General features: G+C 43.6%; 1 protein-coding gene across 1 annotated transcript in view; it reads left to right on the top strand.

The window, feature by feature from the left end:
- The first annotated feature begins 8,576 nt into the window (after positions 1 to 8,576).
- LNX2 (ligand of numb-protein X 2) overlaps positions 8,577 to 18,462 on the top strand; it is a 95,483-nt gene continuing 85,597 nt past the window's right edge. The window contains exon 1 of the mRNA XM_032220328.1: positions 8,577 to 8,678. The gene's annotated coding sequence lies outside the window, so the exon portion shown is untranslated. The remainder of the gene's footprint in view (positions 8,679 to 18,462) is intronic.

Genomic DNA, 18,462 nt, shown 5'->3' with positions numbered 1-18,462 from the left:
GACGAGCACCAACAGCCGCTCGCGAGACACCGAAGGGGGCGGGGCTCAGGCAGCCCTCAGCCCCGCCCTCCCCGGCATAGCTGACCCTCCGGCTGATTCGAAGCGGCTCCTCTGAGGAAGTGGGGAGGGGGCGGGGCAGCTGCTGCCGGGGCGGGGCTTAACGCTGACTGGAATCCTGCGGAAGGGGATTGCAGATGCCGCTGGAACGTGCAGTAGTCCTGTCTGCGGATGGAAGTTTTGATCTGAAATAGGCTCTCCTTATCTTAACGCAACTTGTTTCTCTGCCGTACTTGCATAGAATTGTAGTAGAATTGTGTGTGTGCGTATACACGTACCGTATATGGGATGGATGGAGATTTAAACACACACAGCAAATAGCTAAATCGTATACAAACATATCCTAGATATTTATACACACAGAGAGAGAGATAAATAGACATAAGTATGTCTAGGGAGATTCTCAGTCATCCAGCTCATGGTTGTCCCAAGGGTGCTTTTTTTAAAAAGGTAACTTGGAAAGAAAAATCAGAAAGACCAGTTGTCTCTTGGGGAAAAAAAACACCTTTGGGATAGACATAACATATACATGGACATGGACATACACATACAAATCAGATCGATAGTACATATACATATCAATATATTTCCTTCTGTTGGAAGAATTGTCCTTCTGGGTTTGGCTCCAAGTGGGGAAAAAGACACTGGAGACATGGAGGCTGCTTGGAAAGATGGTTTTAATGGTGGACAGGACCACAGGGCTCGAGTCCTGAACAGAAAATGTGATCACATGCTTCAATGTTGGTGGAGAAGAGAAGGGAAGCTGAGATGCTGAGTCCCTGGCTTTATGCCCTCTCTGGCCTTTGATCTTGAGCTTGTATTCTGATTGGTTGTCAGACTCCCATGGGGCCATGCAGGGGCAACTCTCTAGGCTGCGTTTTGAATCCAGGTTTGGTTGAGTTCTCAGATGCCATGTGGTCAGTTGAGTAAAGGGGCCAATATTATCATGCCTTAATCCCATCCCCTGGAGCTGAAATGGAGAAGTCTTCATTATGTAAAGGGACTAGCTTGGCCTTCTTAGTGGCCCATTGACAAAGTGGGGATGGGCAGGAAGCTATTCTGTCTTTTAAAACATGTTTCTTTCTTTTCACATCCAGAGAAATATTCTGCCTTTTCAATATTTCCTAGGATATTTCATTTTTCTGGGAGAGGGCTGGGTGATAACTTCCTACACTTCCTTCCTTATTGATCCGTTGGTTGTGACAGCAAATGTATTTACTGCATCTAGTTTTAACTTTCCACAAGGGCAGAACACTCCTAATTAGGTAGGGATAGGGGCGTGCACCAGTGTACCTAACATCCCTGTCCAACTGTCCCCATTTATTTGTACCCATTTCCTGTGTTCTTCAGGTTTATTCTTATTCCTGTCATCTTGTACGAGAGTGACAAACTAACTAAAATAAATAAACAAACAAATAAATAATCTACATCTATTAAAGTTGTTTAACCTTTGGCCAGTCATTATCAAAAGTGCTTAATTATATGTCACCAAGTCATTTTCAACTTCTATGGAGCACAATGCAATGCTGTTTGGGGGGAGGGGGATCTGTGACTGTGCATTCCCTCAAAAACTGCATGCTGATGTGGAGTAAGACAGCCAAATATTCCCTTTTTCCTGCCTAGAAGGGTGCCAAGTCTGAATTGATTGTTAGCAGAGATGTTGAATAGTAGATGTCGAATAGAATGCCTAAAGTTGCTGTAGCTGCAGCCACCTCAAAATTCACTTAGATCCAATGATTCCAGGGACCCTACTGAAGCTCACACGATGGGAAATCACAACCAATGCATCAGAACTTGGGTGTTCTCTCAAAATCCTGTCTATTTACGGAACACAAAATATAAAAATCAAAGTAAAACACATTAAGGTTTGCTATGTTTTGTGAGTTCAATCAGCAGTTATATGCAGGGTTAACTGAGCATATCAGAAAGATAAATGTCTTAATGATTGTGGTTACCCATGGTTAATTGAACTATTGTAGTTTATTGTATTAGCTCAATTGTATGGATTCCTACTGTGTACAGTTTTAAAGCATAAACTAACTCTGTTGCATGTGGTTGCAGATTGCACATGAATGACAAGCTTGGCATTTTATTCTGGCTGTTGGATCATTCATGTTCTTCCTGCAGTGTATCAACCTTGGGAATTTCAAGATGCATGGATCTCAACTCCCAGAATTCCTCAACCACCATGCATTTTGGGGGATTCTGGGAGTTGAAGTCCACGCATTTTAAGTTCCCAAGGTAGAGAAACATTACTGTAGGCAAATTATTGACTACATGCAAAACCAAATACTGGATCAGGGTGGCAGATGTGTAGCCCTGCAATGGCGAATTAAGGTTCACTGGTGCCCTAAGCACTGACAAATTTTGGTGCCCCCCCCCTCCTCTGTACATACTGTACAAATCTTCATTGTTTTTTTCTTTCTCAACTTTGTGGTGCACTCTTGGGCCTGGTACCCTAAGCATGTGCTTAGTCTGCTTAAGGGTTAATAACGTGGTTGTCGGAAAGCATGATCCTTCACTTTGGCCAGGCCACTAAGGCTGTTAAGAGAGTTTAGCCTAGAGTTGGGTACACACAACCCATCTTCCTTGCACACATCTGTTATTGCAACTTTAATGCAGCTCTCATTGTTATATCGGGTAAAGGAAGGCACACAAAGACTCCAGTAACAATAGCTCTTTATTGCAACTTAGGTAAACATCCGGCTGAGGAAGGGTCTGGCAGCATCCCCGTTTAAAGGGATCTGTCCAGAGATGGGTTCCTACCAGTTTGCACCTATTCGGTAGAAACGGTTCATCAAATCTACCAAACTGGTTAGAAGAGGTTCCACCAGTGGACCCGGAAAGCAGGCCACACCTACAGAAGAGGTTCCAAAAGTTTTTGAAACCCACCACTGGTCCTTGGATATGATTCTTCTACACTATCAAGCTCATATTTATAAAACTCAGTGCTTCTGTGAAAGGTAAGGATGACTACTGCGTTTGTGGTGCAATCAGAACATTGCATGTGTTGAAGTTGTTTTAACGCAAACCAAAGATGCCTTTTAAAAAGCAAGTTTATATCATATTCTTATGCATGCCTGTGCTATGTGTGAAGTAATTTAAGGTGGTTCTGACAAGTGTCGTCGGCATCTCCATATCCGGTCACATGGGCAGCAAGCCATTCCCATCCGGTCACATGGGCGGCAAGCCACTCCCACAAAGGAGGCACACCCACAGAGTAGGTTCAAACAATTTTTGAAACCCACCACTGGATCTGTCAGACCTTTTGACCAATGGGATTAAACCTCTGTTCCCGCCAGAACAGAAGACCTTGGTGGACATCTCTGTCAGTGGGGGGGGGGGGATATCTAACACCCCTCCCCTCTAGGATAGAGCAATCCAACTGGTGACGTAGTCACGCAGGTAGGCGGGCTTTTGCGTGGCTCTGCCTGACCTGCGCAGTTCAGTGTTGGTGGTTCCTTCGGACAAATCGAATGGACTTGTTTGCTCCGCAGCTCTGCCTGATGGAAACTCCTGGAACTTTTCACAGGCCGTGGCTGGAGCTTCTGGAGTTAACTCACGCGGAGCTCGCTGCGGACCTGCATCAAAGTCAGATAAGTCTTCTGATATTCTCGGGCTTGAGTTGGACCTGGAAGGACTGCTATTTTGTTTTGCGTGGTTTTGACTAGTTTGTGCAGGAGTTACTGTTGTTTGCCTAAGTGTGGAGTGGGGCATGTGGCTGCGGAGTTGGTCAATATGCCTTCTCCAATTTCTACCGTCCTCGAGCTCTACTGTATATGATCGAGGACCAGTAATTCCAATTACTGTGGCAGGAATCCACAGCGTTCCCCCAGTGTAGTTGTGGGCGTATACCGAATCTCCTATGGCAAAAGCTCGAACGTTGCTTGTGGAGTCAGGGGGTGTTGAGGTGGAATAATTTGGATGTAGCCAGTCTAAGTGAAACCTTAGATGGCAGCCCATGAAAAGCTCAGAGGGGCTTCTCCCAGTGGTAGCACTAGGTGTGATGTGTTGAATTAGTAAATAGTGGTCGATTCATGTTTGCCAATCACCTGGGCCCATCCTAGTGAGGGCCTCTTTTGCGGATCTTACCATTCTCTCTGCCTGACATTTGGAGGCCGGATGGAGTGGCGCGACCAGGGCATGCCTGATTCCCTGAGATGCTAGGAAGGTCTCGAATGGCATGGCAGTAAATTGGGGCCCGTTATCAGAGACCAAGACTTCGGGCAGGCCATGTGTGAAGAGTCTTTGTAGTACCTTGATGACCGATTCTGCTGTAGTGGAAGTCATCAGGACTACTTCTAACCATTTTGAGTAAGTGTCCACAACTATGAAGAATGTTTGGCCATGAACTGGTCCAGCAAAGTCAATGTGCACCCTGGATTATGGTGCTTGTGGTCGCTCCCACTCCTTAGCGGGTGCCTCTGGGGGAGCCGGTCTGGACTCCTGACAGGGTGTGCATGTGGCCACCCATTCTTCGATCTCCCTGTCCATGTTAGGCCACCAAACATAACTCCTTGCCAGCGACTTCATCCTGACGATCCCAGGATGCCCTACATGTAATGCTTCTATTACTGCAATGCTCAGTTGGTTGGGAATAATTACCCGGTCCCCCCACAGCAAACACCCGTTAATGACTGACAGTTCATCACGTTTGGCAAAATACATTTTTAAATCAGCCCCAAGAGGCCCCTTGGGCCACCCCCTCCACATCTAGTTCAAAATTTGCTTTATTTTGGGGTCCTTTGCAGAATGGCGTGCAACATCACTAGATGAGACGGGTCCGGTTTCCGGGCAGTCAGTGAGGAGGACCAACGTCTCGGGGGTGGGATCGGCGACGACTTCGGGCAATGAGAAGCGGCTCAAGGCATCCGCATGCCCTAAAGTGGAGCCGGGTCGGTGAATGAGGCGGTAGGAGTAGGCAGCCAGGAAAATAGTCCACCTGGTCATGCGGGGGGATAATGATACCGGGGTGGGGTGATCCCCAGCCAGTAAGCCCAACAATGGCTTGTAGTCCATAACCAGTTCAAAGTCCCGGCTGTAGAGATATTCGTGGAACCTTTTTACTCCGACCACTGCAGCCAAAGCTTTGCGTCCAATTGGCTGTAGTTCCGCTCCGTGGAGGACAATGTCCTGGAGTAAAATGCAATGGGGGCTTCAGTTCCGTTGGGCATGCGGCGGCTGAGGACAGCGCCGACACCAAAAGGGGAGGTGTCACAGGTCAACACCAATGGCAGGGTCTGGCTGTATTGTACTAGGAAAGAATCCACTGATAAAAGTCATTTTACTGCGGCAAATGCGGCAGTCTCGGCATTGCTCCAGGACCATTTCGCGTTCTTGGCTAGGAGGCGATGTAATGGTGGCTTTCTGTTTGAGAAAGACCTGTAGAAATTAAGGAGCCCGAGGAACGCCTGCAGTTTGGTCTGATTGCAAGGTGTGGGGGCGTCCTTAATAGCTTTAATTTTTTGTGAGGTCGGGTAGATTCCAGACCCATCGATCAGGTACTCTAGGAATTCGACCTTTGCTACATTAATCTGACATTTTTCTTTTTTGAGGCGGAGACCCTTGTCTCTAATTCTGGCCAAAACTGTTCGTACGTGTTTCATTTTACAGCCGATATCAAGATGTCGTCGAAATAGGGGACAACTCCTGGAATCCCCTGCAAAAGTCGTTCCATGACGCTTGGGAACAGTCATGGGGCGATACTAACACCAAATTGCAGGTTTGAATTTGCATTTGAATTCACCCCTGCGGTAGCGCCATCTACTGGCAATTGTTGGTATGCCTGTGCAATATCTAATTTTGCAAAGATTTTTCCTGGGCCAAGCAAATGTAGTAGGTGCTGTACAATGGATACAGGGTAGGCGCTTTGTTGTAATGCTTTATTAATTGTGCACTTATAGTCCGTGCAGATGCAGACAGACCCGTCAGGCTTGACAGGTGTCACAATTGGCGTCTCCCAGTGTGCATGATCGACTGGCTCTAAGATGCCCTGGCTCATAAGTTTATCAATTTCTTTGTCAATTTTAGGATGGAGATTGAAAGATACTCTCCAAGTTTTTAGCCTAATCGGGGCTATTTTGGGGTCCAAGCTAAAGGAAATTGGGGTTCATTTGTACTTACCCAGACTGGTGCCGAAAATATCCTCGAACTCCTTAAAGATGGCTTCAGCACCATCGTCCCTCATGGAGTTGATTCCGGTTACTTCCATCCCCAAAGCTTGAAACCAATCAAGCCCCAGGAGGCTCTGAAGGTTTCCGCTGACCACCGTCACAGGGAGGGTTTTGCAGAATTGTTTGTAGTTCACCCAAAAGGTGCCTCGGCCCACGATGGGGACCCGGTTCCCCTGGTAATCACGCAGGCGGACGTCAGGGTTTCGGAGGTGTTGCTTCTGTAGCTTTGGGATCGCATGCTTGAGGACTGATCATGGGATTATGGTCAGTGACAACCCGGTATCAATCTCCATCTCGCATGGAGAGTCCTCGATGAGGACAGTGATTTTCAGCTTTTTGGGGTGCCTGGAGCGGATTTGTCTAACTGGGACAGTGACATTCAGCTTTTTGGGGCGCCTGGTGCAGATTTGTGTAACCGACGTATGGTTGGCGATCCTATCGTTGCCTTCTGACTGCTGTGGGTACTTCTGCCAAGCCCCTGGTTTGGGCTGCTGTTGGCGATTTTGTAAACTTTTGGGCTGCCTGATAGCGGTAGGGAAGTCGCTGCGGCACACCTTAGCGATGTGTCCCTTCCGCTCGCATCGCTGGCAAGTTGCTTCACGAAAACGGCAAGATGATCCGGCATGGTCTCCTCCACAGCTGGCGCAGGGCGGAACTACTGCGCATGCAGTAGCTGTCGTCCCCCTCGCTTTCAGAGCTCTCGGACTCGGTAGTTTCGCGATGTACGCAGGTACTTTTCCACGCATCTTGAGGTGCGCTCTGGCGCTGCAGGGTTTCTGTCGATTTGGCGGCTGATTCGGCTGCCCTAGCTTCGTCTAGTGCGATCTGCAGAGAGAGATTGGCTTTAGAGAGTAGCCTCCTCTGCAGAGTAATGTCTCGCATGCCGCAAATTATGTGGTCCAGAATCAGCCCGTCCAGGTCTCAGAATCACAGTAGACTGCAGCTTTCCGGAGTACCGCCACATACTCATTGATAGATTCACCCTCCATCTGATTTCGGATGTTAAATTCGTGCCGGCAAACATATTTGGACAGCTTGAGCGCGTAGTGGGTCTTCAGCATTTGTTGTAGTGCAGACCAGGACACTGCTTGGAGTGGGGTTGGTTCCGAGAGGTTTTTCGCCATTTTGAACACTTCCTGGCCACAGTAACCGAGGAACATGTTCTTCTTACGGGCTTCTGGAATGCCCGTGAGATCGTTCACTTCGAGGAAACACTCGAATCGTAGCATGTACGATTCCCAGTGCTCAGTGGCTGGATCATATGGAGTTGGTGGGGCGTGCATAGCCATCCTGATTCACTTTCGTCATTCAGCGATGGCTTGCTTGATGCCGCATAGTATACTCTGGGCTGGATATACTTGCAGGATCACATTTGCTCTTTTTGTTCGCCTAGTTGCCTTCCGATCCCACCTTCGTCGCCAGTGTTAGATCGGGTAAAGGAAGGCACACAAAGGCTCTAGTAAACAACAGCTCTTTATTGCAAGTCAGGTAAACATCCTGCTGAGGAAGGGTCTGGCAGCACCCCCTTTTAAAGGGATCTGTCAGACCTTTTGACCAATGGGATTAAACCTCTGTTCCCACTGGAACAGAGGACCTTGGTGGACACCTCTGTGCGTGTGGGGGGATATCTGACACTCATCATCCCCATTCTTAATAATGGGTGGATGCCTGGCAGGATTTGTTGTTTAACAAGGCCATTTAGGGGAAAACTGCATCACTTTCCTGCCCCCTTTACTCAGGTATTTGCTTCTGCCTCTCTAAACAGAAACAACCACCTATAAACGCTTCGTAATTACTACAAGATCTATTAAGACTACTTCATCAAGGGACATTTTACCATGATATAGCATAGCCTTTATTGTCATTGTACATCATGTATACAACGAAATTGGTTATATTTTTAAGCTTCCCTATCCCTTGGCCCCCACGATCTTGCTCCGCCAAAGTAAACAGCTACAGCCCCCCAAGAATCAGGCGCGTAACAGAGACAACCCCCGGCAAGACTCCCACGGCCTGCGCGCCGCATCCCGCCCGGAATAGCCTCGGATAGGTTGCAAGCTCTATTTTATTTTATTTTATTGGCCTTAAGGCTTGAGTCGTTCTGATTGGGTGGAACCTGCCGTCGATCGGGCCGACGGAGAAAAGGAGTCTCCTGGCCGCGCTCGCGGGTGCGCGCAACCGAGAGAGAGAGAGAGAGATTGGCGCTCGTTCAGCGCTTGCTTGGAGCTTCGCCTCCTTCCCCGAGATCGGCGCCGGCGGAGGAGGTAGGAACCTGAGCGTGGTGGAGGAGGAGGAGGAGGAGCCAGAGCTCCAGCCCACGCCACTCTATCTGCGGCGCTGGGAAGAGCTGCTCGGCGTCAGTCTCCTACGGTACTGCCCCTCGCTCGGAGCACGATGCCTGGGATCGTGCAGTGAAACCTGGAGCTTTGCGCTCCTAACCCGGCAAGGGTAAGTTCGGGGATCCGACCTCCGAGTTCTTTCCCCCCTCCCTCTCCCGGCTTCCTTCCCTCGATTGTTTCGCCTTGCAAGCTAGTTTCAAGAACAGATCTGCCCCCCCCCCCCCCTTTCTGGGGATCCCTAACGCTCTGCGCTTTCCAGAGCGTTCGCTCAGCCGCTTTTCCTCTGGCAGCCCCTTTGCCTTCTGCAGTGGGTTACTGCCTGTGCCTGGCTCCGCTGCCCAAGAAGCCTCTGGGTCTCTGAGCCTTCCCACGGTCTTCGTCTTCGAAAATTTGCCTTTACCGAACCGGCAGAGTTTTGGCAACCTCTACCTGTGATTTCTTTCAGGCATTTGCCTCCCACTTGGGTTTGTTATTTAACAATGGGTTAAGCAGTGAAGCCTCCAGGTTCTCCTTTCCCAGGGCAGCCGGGTTGAGGATGACTGCCTACATGCAGGGGTGGTGGAGGATTGGGGGAGAGGCCCACCCTTTCCAGTGTACTTAAGGATGGATGAATGAATGGGAAATCAATTTCTCTGATTGCCAAAAATTGCTGCTGAGGTGATGGGATGCAGGGTTTCTTCCCTCCTCCCCTATCCAAAGTTCTGTTTTCAGATGGTTGGAAGTAAGCAATGTATAAGCATTCCCCCCCCCCATAACAAAGTATTTTGCACGATATACATCATATGCTCTGCCTCCCACCCCTTTTCATTGTAGATTTCCAAACTGCTGTTATTTCAAAACCATCACCTCATGGGACAAGCTCATCTACCTCACACATTTGAAGTAGGGGCTCTCCAAAGTTTGTTAGATGGGTTCTCCAAGGAACTGCCAGAATTGCTAGCTCTTCTTCCTATCTCTGGTGAGCTATAATGCATATATTGATTGATAGAAGCTGCTATGGATCCTTCTGCTTGTAATATTGGCCTTCTAGGCTACAGGATATATCTTCCAATTAATCCACTGCCTCTTGCTTTTGGAAGAAGTTAAGATGAATCTTGTTACTTGGCTGGGGCTTGTGCAGCAGTTGTGGTCTCACCTTTCTATTCTAGTCTATCATTTCCTTAGATGTGAATTAGAAGTGAGAGCCTCTTGTTGAACTGCCTCCCTTGATTTTGTCTCAGTTAATTGAGTGTTTGTAAATGCTCTCGCTTGACCTAAAGAAGCTCAGAGAACAAAGCTGGAGGAACTTTGAGTCTGCAAACTCAAAGTGAAACAATTGGAGTTCTGTCTATTGGCAGATTGTGGAGGGGCTATATGTGCAAGTGAAACCCTAACTTTCTTGCTGGGCCCTCCCCCATCCCCTACCCCTGCCTTTTTGCTGGAAAATGTTAAGAAACTGTTTATAATCTGAAGGTAGTTTACTTAAAAGATTTAATCAAGAAACATCTTGATGTGCATACTGAAGGCAAAGGTTAGTTTTGCCTTCAAACCTATAGATTGTGGGATTGATTTAAACTAATAGGTGATTCCAAGGATAGGCTGCCCCATGGAGGCCTACAGCACAGAGCTGGTGAGAAGAATATGACTGACAAAAATGTCCCAAATTAACTGTTATAGGGATAGCATAGTAGGTCAGAATCTCCAAATTAGAAGACTTAGACATTAATGCTTTAAGGCAAGTCCCTCACATAGAACTAACTGGCAGTGAACATGAACTTTAACAAACATATCTGAAATCAATCTATTTTTTTCTATGAATTAATGCTCACTTCTCAAGAATGATTTGAAGATAACCTAGGAACTTTGCTGAAACTATGGGTCTTGATCTGACCAGGACTGGCTGGGTGGCTTGTAGCTTAGAACAATGTATGAAGTAACCATTGGGATTTATTCAGTAAACCATAGCTAAGCAAACCAAATTAATATTTGTGAATCTAATAATTGTAGGGGAAAGGGGTAGAATTTGATAGCATATTTTTTCAATGTTTAATGTTCTTATCTCTAGATTGTATTAAGGCATATGGATCTAATAATTGACAGTACATTACAGTTACCAGTATTGTCTAAAATACTTGAAGATCCATAGTTAAGGAACTACATTAATAATATAATGGATCTGAGTATCTAAAAGTACTTCCATATTTGTTCTAAGAGATCAAATTGCCCAATACAGATCAGTATGTATTCTCCAACTTGCCCTCCAGACATTTTGGGTTATAATTCCAAAAAAATATAGCTAACATAGCCAAAGGGAATTACTGAAATTGTAGTGTAATATATCTGAAGATGCTACATTGAAGAATGTTTTTGTAACTATACTGAAACTTAATAATATGTAGATGGCTTTCTCTTTCTTACTTTTATGAGTCAGAAAATGCCCACAATTGAATAGTGACTCCTTTCATAAAGATATTGTTCTGTATTTGCATTCTTAATTTTTGTTTGGGATAAATAATTGTAGAATTTAGGTTATCAGAATTGGCCATGACAGTCTAGAGGAAGAGGAGTAGTAGCATATCAGTTTTTATTGAAGAACTTATCATCATCTCCAGGTAGAATTGGATAATCCTTTCTGGACAGAGGTCAACAAAGTTTGGGTCCTTTTATAAGATGACCTGAGTATTATTGTTTGCCTATGATTATTGTGGGCAAACAATCTCACATTCCACATGGTTTTATCAACTTTACAATGCTGAAGGACTTTTTGGCTTTCTTGTAATTGCCATTTGTAGTCTCCTGATCTGGAATGATTAGTTGTGTAGTAGGACTGATATTCCTGAATTAGAATGGATGGATGTAAAGTAACCTATTTCATTTTAGCAGTAACGTTTATAGTAATACTAATTTCCTAGTTTCTGCTAGAGATGTGATGTCTGATATATCCTGGCATTTTAGTTTGCCTGTTTTGTACTTACTGACTTTTTGTGGTTGCCACTTTTCATTCCCTTTCTACATAGATAAATATAAGGAATGAAGAACTGTTTGATTTTTCTATGTTTACAAATATTTTATGGAGTTTTGGATTTTTACTGCATATAATCTAAAGTATTTTATTTCCTCCTGCATAATTGCACCCTTTACTTTTCACCTGTACTTTTCAGCATGGTATCATCCATTTTTTTTTCACTAGCATTTTATTCTTTAGTTCCTGCAAGGAAAATATTAGATAAAACATAATTCATGTCAAACTCCACTAGATAGTTTTCCCTCTCCACTTATCCACTAGCTTTAAAGTTTATTTTTGATAAGGATTAGCATACCTATCAAACAAATGATTCATTTACAGAATTCATCTGCATTCTGTCTATCAATACCAGACTTTGTAAAGCCTTGGGAAAGGCACAACTGGGATATATAATAACATTTCAATTTTAGTATTCCCCGCCATTTACTGCAGCATTTCTGAATATGCTACAGTTCTTTTTAAGTAATTCATTGACATGTTATGAATAATGAATTCCATAGACAACAGTTCGTGAAAATTGATGACACAATATTCTACCATTATATAGAAATTGTATCACGAAATCTTAGTGTTTCTCCATATGATGGAGAAACACTAAGATTTCGTGATACAATTTCTATAAACTAAATTTAACTCAGTTTATACCAAACACAAATATAAGCAAAATCAAACTCTATAAGACAGTGATGGCAAGCTTATGGCACATGTGCTGGAAGTGGCATGCAGAGCCATTTCTCCAGGCATACCAGCCATCGCCTGTTGCTCTTCCGGGTTCCGGTGTGCACATGCATGCCAGCCAGTCTTTGCGGGAGCAGCGGAAACCGGAAGAGCAAGAGCAGCTCCCTGGCATGATTGCACACGCCAGGCAGCTGGTTTCTTCGTGCATGCGCAACCGGAAACCAGAAGGTTAGCTTCCTGGCACTCGCATGCACGCCAGGGAGCTGCTCTTTCAGTTTCCGGCGCTCCCCTGCGCATGCACACAAGGTTCGCCAACATTGCTATAAGACAATAGCCAATTAGGATATGGTTGCTAGGATCTACATCATCCCCTCCAAGTTAACTGTCTCCTCAATTATCAAAAGGTTGCCCTCCTTGATCTAAATTATATATAACCATTTTATCTGGCTGATTAGGGGGGAGGTGTTAATGATTTTTTGTACTGTCTGAAGCAGGTAATGTTTCCTCGGTCACGTTTTCCTTTTCTATCCTTTTAACCCATTTCCTAACCCGCCTGTTTTCTGATTACAGTATTTGAGAAGGCAGAGAAGAGGTTTATCTGCAGAGGAAAATCAACAGATGGGAGAAGCTGGAGCTTTCCTCCCACACTCCTTTGCCTTTCTCTTCCTACTCAGAAGAGTTTGTTCCTGGTATTGCTATCCAGCTGAAGCTTCTCTTCCAGGGAGAGTTGATGGCTGGATCATGATTAACCCCTCCTCCAATTAGATCATTCTCCCTTTCTCATATCACTCACTTACCTCTTGTTTGGCATTAGCACAGGTTTGATGTAATGCTGAGAAGTTTTACCTAAAGCCATAAGGTGTTCGGTTTGGGCTATGCAATTTGCTTGAGGTTTTTAAGCCAGTGCTTACAGTTTTGTGAATTGTATGGGGTCAGTCAGATGTGCTTTCTTCAGTAAATCATGTTTTTAAAAAAAATGCTCAGTAAGGTACAGGAACCCACGTTATGAGAGTGATTGCACCATTGACTTTAATGATGGGGAACTTGACTTAGAAAGAGGATATTGTTCCTTGTTTAAATGCACCTGTTGCCTTAGATTCTAGAGAGAGCTGTTAAGCTTTAAATTGTCTGTTGTTGGACAGCAGTGTGCTTGTGAGTGTCAGTTGTTTGTGTACAGTCAGTTGCAGATGTGTTTTCCTTTTTGGGGGAGTAACATATCACCTTTTGCCTGGATAATGTTGGATAAAACAGTTCTTAGATGTGAAAAAAAAAAGGAATTACTCCGTGTGTGGGTGGATGAGTGAACAGCTGCAAGCCAGCCACTGTTACAAGAAAAGAATTCAGGTTATGATTTTAGCATTGGGTAACTTTCTCTCGAACATATTGAACTCATAGTTCTTTGAAAATTTTAGTATGAATATATCCGCATTATGATTTTACACGCTCTTTTTCTCTGGCATTTTTTTCCTCCCTTAAAATTATAGTCTTACAGTGTCCTGGTTTTTTTCTTTTTAAATACATTTTTCTATGTTGTTAGAAAAATAATGTTTTTATTTAGTTAATTGATTGAATATTAGTTATATCAAATTGACATAATTGTTGCTACTGTTAGTTGCGAAGTCGTGTCCGACCCATCGCAACCCCATGAACAATGTTCCTCCAGGCCTTCCTGTCCTCTACCATCCTCTAGAGTCCATTTAAGTTCATGTCTACTGCTTCAGTGACTCCATCCAGCTACCTCATTCTCTGCCATCCCCTTCTTCTTTTGCCCTCAGTCTTTCCCAGCATGAGGCTCTTTTCCAGTGAGTCCTTCCTTCTCATTAGGTGGCCAAATTATTTGAGTTTCATCTTCAGGATCTGGCCTTCTAAAGAGCAATCAGGGCTGATCTCCTCCAGGACTGATCGGTTTGATCGTCTTGCAGTCCAAGGGACTCACAGGAGTCTTCTCCAGCACCATAGTTCAAAGGCCTCAATTCTTTGGTGCTCAGCCTTTCTTATGGTTTCCAGAGTGCTCCTGGGGGCTGGGGAGGGCAGAAATGAGCAAAAAGTGGGCCGTTTTTTGCTCAGTTTTGCCCCCACAGCCCCCAGGAGCACTCTATAAGCCTCCTAAAGGTTCTGCATGCCCCTTTTTTGACAAAAAGGGCCTGTTTTTCCAAAAAAACAGGGTGTTTTTTGCTTTTGGGGGGGGCACCGCCCAGGAGCACTCTACAAGCCTCCTAAAAGCTATTCGTCCCCTTTTTTTGAAAAAAATGGGCCCCTTTTTGTGAAAAACGGGCTGTTTTTGGGAGGTCTGCTGAGTGCAAAAACTTTTTTTTTTAATTTGCCTCTTCAAAATCTTGGTACGTCTTATACTCCGGTGCGTTTTATACTCTGAAAAATACAGTATGTAGCCATTGTGAATTCTTCTGTCCAATTCTTTCTCACTTGCCAATATTTTATAGTTCTTAAGTATATACGTAATAATCAGGCAGAAGATCAACAAGGTTAAAGAATCATTTGCATTGAGCTGCTGTTCCAGTAAAAAGAAGATTGAGTCATGAATGGTTCTTTGGAAATAAATTTCTGTGTGAAGAAATAAACCTATTCAATATTAACAAAATGGAAAGTTGTTATAAAACATTTGCAGTATGAGGAGACATACTGCAGGCAGGCCTAAAGAACCATTGCCGAGCGAAAACCAGTAGTTTGGCTAACTTTCACTAAATTTCACTAACCATGATACTTTTTCTGAAGGAAATATAAGCCTAGGTATAAAAATGTGAATATGGAAAACAGAAATGAAATCCTCTGAAGTTTCAGTCAGCTGGACTGAAAAAAGAATCTGGAATTAATCGAGTTAATGACATTTTGTGTAGGAGGGTTTTTTGTCGAATTGACGTGAATAAAATACAATATATTGTCTATTTTTAATTGGGAGTATTTTGAGAGTAGGAATGATTGAAGTTCTGAATAATCTTTAAGGCAGTAAGATTGTGTGATTTTTGATATTAATAAAATATAAAAATAAAGTGAATAATCTATTCATAGGTCTTACAATATTAGCATGTTACATTTATAATGTTAGAAGTACTAATTTACATTATGGAACTAACTGAATTGGACGTTTTTCTAATTCAGGATGGTTCCTTTAAAGCAGTGTTTTTCAAAGTTGGCAACTTTAAAATGTGTGAACTTCAATTCCCAGAATTCCCCAGCCAGCTGAATAAATGTGGGAGTTGAAGTTTGCACATATTAAAGTTGCCAAGTTTGAAATTACTGCTTTAAACTAAAGAGGGTTGAGGATCTTTCTCCCAAAGACTTTGGCAATATGGTTCTTGGTCATTGTGCTCTTCAGGGTTAAGAAACTAGAGCTAGAACTGGTAATGAAGATTCATGACTTTAACAGAATAATGGAAGGAGCAATGGAGATCTTCCATCTAGTCTAATCCCCTGCTCAAGCAGGAGATCCTATAACCATGATAGCAAACCTGTGGCACGTGTGGCACGCGAGCCGTCATCTCCAGCGTGCATGCACATGATGGCCAACTGATACTCGGCCTTCCCGAAGTCTGGAGGAGGCCATTTTTGCCCTCCCCAGGCTTCAGGAAAGTCTCCAGAGCCTGGGGATGACAAAAATGGCTTCCCCCCGCCCCCGCAGAGGCCCTCCGGAAACGGATCATTTCCGAACTTCCATTGGGCCCATTTTTTGCTCTTCCTAGGCTCTGGAGGCTTTCCTGGAGCCTGGGGAGGGCGAAAACAGCCTTCCCCTGCCCCCAGAGGAAATATCAAGCTCAGCTTGGAGGCAAGCAGTACGGCAGGAGTGGAGGGGAGTGGGGGATTGTGTGTGCATGTGCATGTAGGGGCACTCTTTGCATTATGGGTGCCGGCACGCATTTTTGGCACCCAACAACAAAAAGGTTAGCCATCACTGCCCTATAACGTTGCAAATGTTTATCTTTAAGAAGAGAGTGTCAAATCTCTTAATGCCTATGGAAATTCTCAGTCATCCAGGTCATGGTTGTCCCAAAGGTGCTTTTTTCAAGAGGCAACTGGACTTTCAGGTTGCAATGGTACAGGTGACATAATTGATGCTGCTGGCAATTGATCTTAGTGGAGTTCCTTCTTTGTGGATTTTGGGGAGTCCATATATGCATAGGGTGGCTTCCCCAGGATAAAGACGGTAATATTGTGAAACAGCAATATTGTGACCTGAAATTCTGGTGGTCTCTTGAAAAAAGCACTTTGGGATGTCCAATTTCTTCTTAAAAACCTCCAGTGTTGGAGCACCCACAACTTCTGGAGGCAAGTTGTTCCACTGATTAATTGTTCTGTCAGGAAATTTCTCCTTATTTCTAGGTTGATTCTCTCCTTGATTAGTTTGCATCCATTGCTTCTTGTTCTACCCGCAGGTGCTTTGGAGAATAGGTTGACCCCCTTTGTGGCAACCCATTAGATATGAGAACACTGCTAGCATGTCACCCCTCATCCTTCTTTTCATTAAACTAGACATATCTAATTCCTGTAACCATCCTTCATATGCTGTAGCCTCTCATCCCTATTCATCTTTGTTGCTCTTTTCTGCAACCTGTCTAAAGTCTCAACATCTTTTTTATATTGTGGCAACCAAAACTGGATGCAATATTCTAATGCCTTACCAAGGCATTATAAAGTGATATTAATACTTCTTGTGATCTTGATTCTATCCCTCTGTTAATGCAGTCCAGGACTGTGTTGGCTTTTTTGGCAGCTGTAGCACATTGCTGGCTCATATTTAAGTGACTGTCCACTACGATTCCCAGATCCCTCTCTCAGTTGCTAAAGATCCCTCTCTCAGTTGTTGCCATTGGGCCAGATATCACCTATTATGTACCTGTTCATTTGGTTTTTCCTTGCCTAAATGTAGAATCTTACTTTTCTCAACATCAATTTTCATTTTTACGGACTTTACAAATCAGATTTTTAATTCAGTTTGGAATCTCACAGTTGTAACTGAATTTGATACAATTTACTTCTTCAGCTAATTTATGTAAAATGAAGTTATTTGATTCTCTTAAGATCTGCAACTCTCCATCAAAAACACGTAAGTGTATTCATACTAAATACTTGATTGTATACAATGGGAATAAATTTTGTGCTCACCTGCTTCCTCCTTGCTTTTCTTTCCATTGTGAATTGTTGTTGTTTTTTCCAATTTGTTCAGATCCTCTGAAACAGGAAATGCTTTCAAAACAAAGCTTTGGAAAGGACACAAGTGATTTAGAACCCCCACAGGCTCAAGGAACTAGTTTTAAGGATCTTTGAGTAATGCTTCTGCTGAAATCTGCCTGGCGTTTTCTCAAAGAGATAAAAATAAGGACTATTTCTTTTAAAACTTACTCTTGGCCAGTTGACCAGCAGCCAAATAGCTGTGCATTACAGAAACTATTGTCAGACATATCTTTATTCCACATTGGAGAAGGCTATCTAATAAGGAAATTGTTGAGTTGAAGGGAGCAGCCAATGGGAAAACCCCCCAAACCTCAATTATTACAAGATAACAATTTTCAAGGAGAGTCAGAACTCTGTTCTACATGAGCAAGCAGTTGTTTCGCATTTCACCTAATATTTCAGGCAAGTTAGACTTCAAGTATAATTGTTTTAATAAGAGGCAAAATAATCCTTTTTTAAAGTACTATTAAATTTGTATTCATAGATGAAATTCCTCTATGTGGTATACGAACACTTATAAGCTGAAGGTAGCAAAATATTTGTGTCTGCTTCTACTGTGGTCAATACTGCTTGATTATTAACAAGTTTGAATTATTAATGAAGCAATGATTTTATACAGTAATTTAAAATCAAAATCATTATTGACCAGTCATTCTCTGGAATTCAAATTCTTTTTGTTCTTTTCTAATTTACTTGTGGCACAATTGGTTTTTAGGCCCAGTAAGTCCAGAAATAACTTTGCCAGATAATAATAAGATGCACAAGTGTTGTTTTTTTAAAACAATTTGGCTTGTTTTGAGTTCAGCAAAAGTGGAAAAGCAAATGTGGGATCGATAGACTGAAAAACAATTCCGTAAACCTCTATCGCAATCCATTTGACGAATATATATATTTTTATGACATTTGCGCTTCTCTTAAGCACCTGTTGAACAATATGTGATACATGCGGGTGTTGAGGTGAATGATGCTAAGCAATAATATGATTTCTTAGTGATTTTGTATGTTATGTGCACCCAACTGTTGC

Source organism: Thamnophis elegans, chromosome 6 (genome assembly GCF_009769535.1).
Source record: "Thamnophis elegans isolate rThaEle1 chromosome 6, rThaEle1.pri, whole genome shotgun sequence".
Classification (NCBI taxonomy): Eukaryota; Metazoa; Chordata; class Lepidosauria; order Squamata; family Colubridae; genus Thamnophis; species Thamnophis elegans.
The sequence above is the reverse complement of the archived record's forward strand: the minus strand, read 5'-3'. Positions and strand labels throughout refer to the sequence as shown.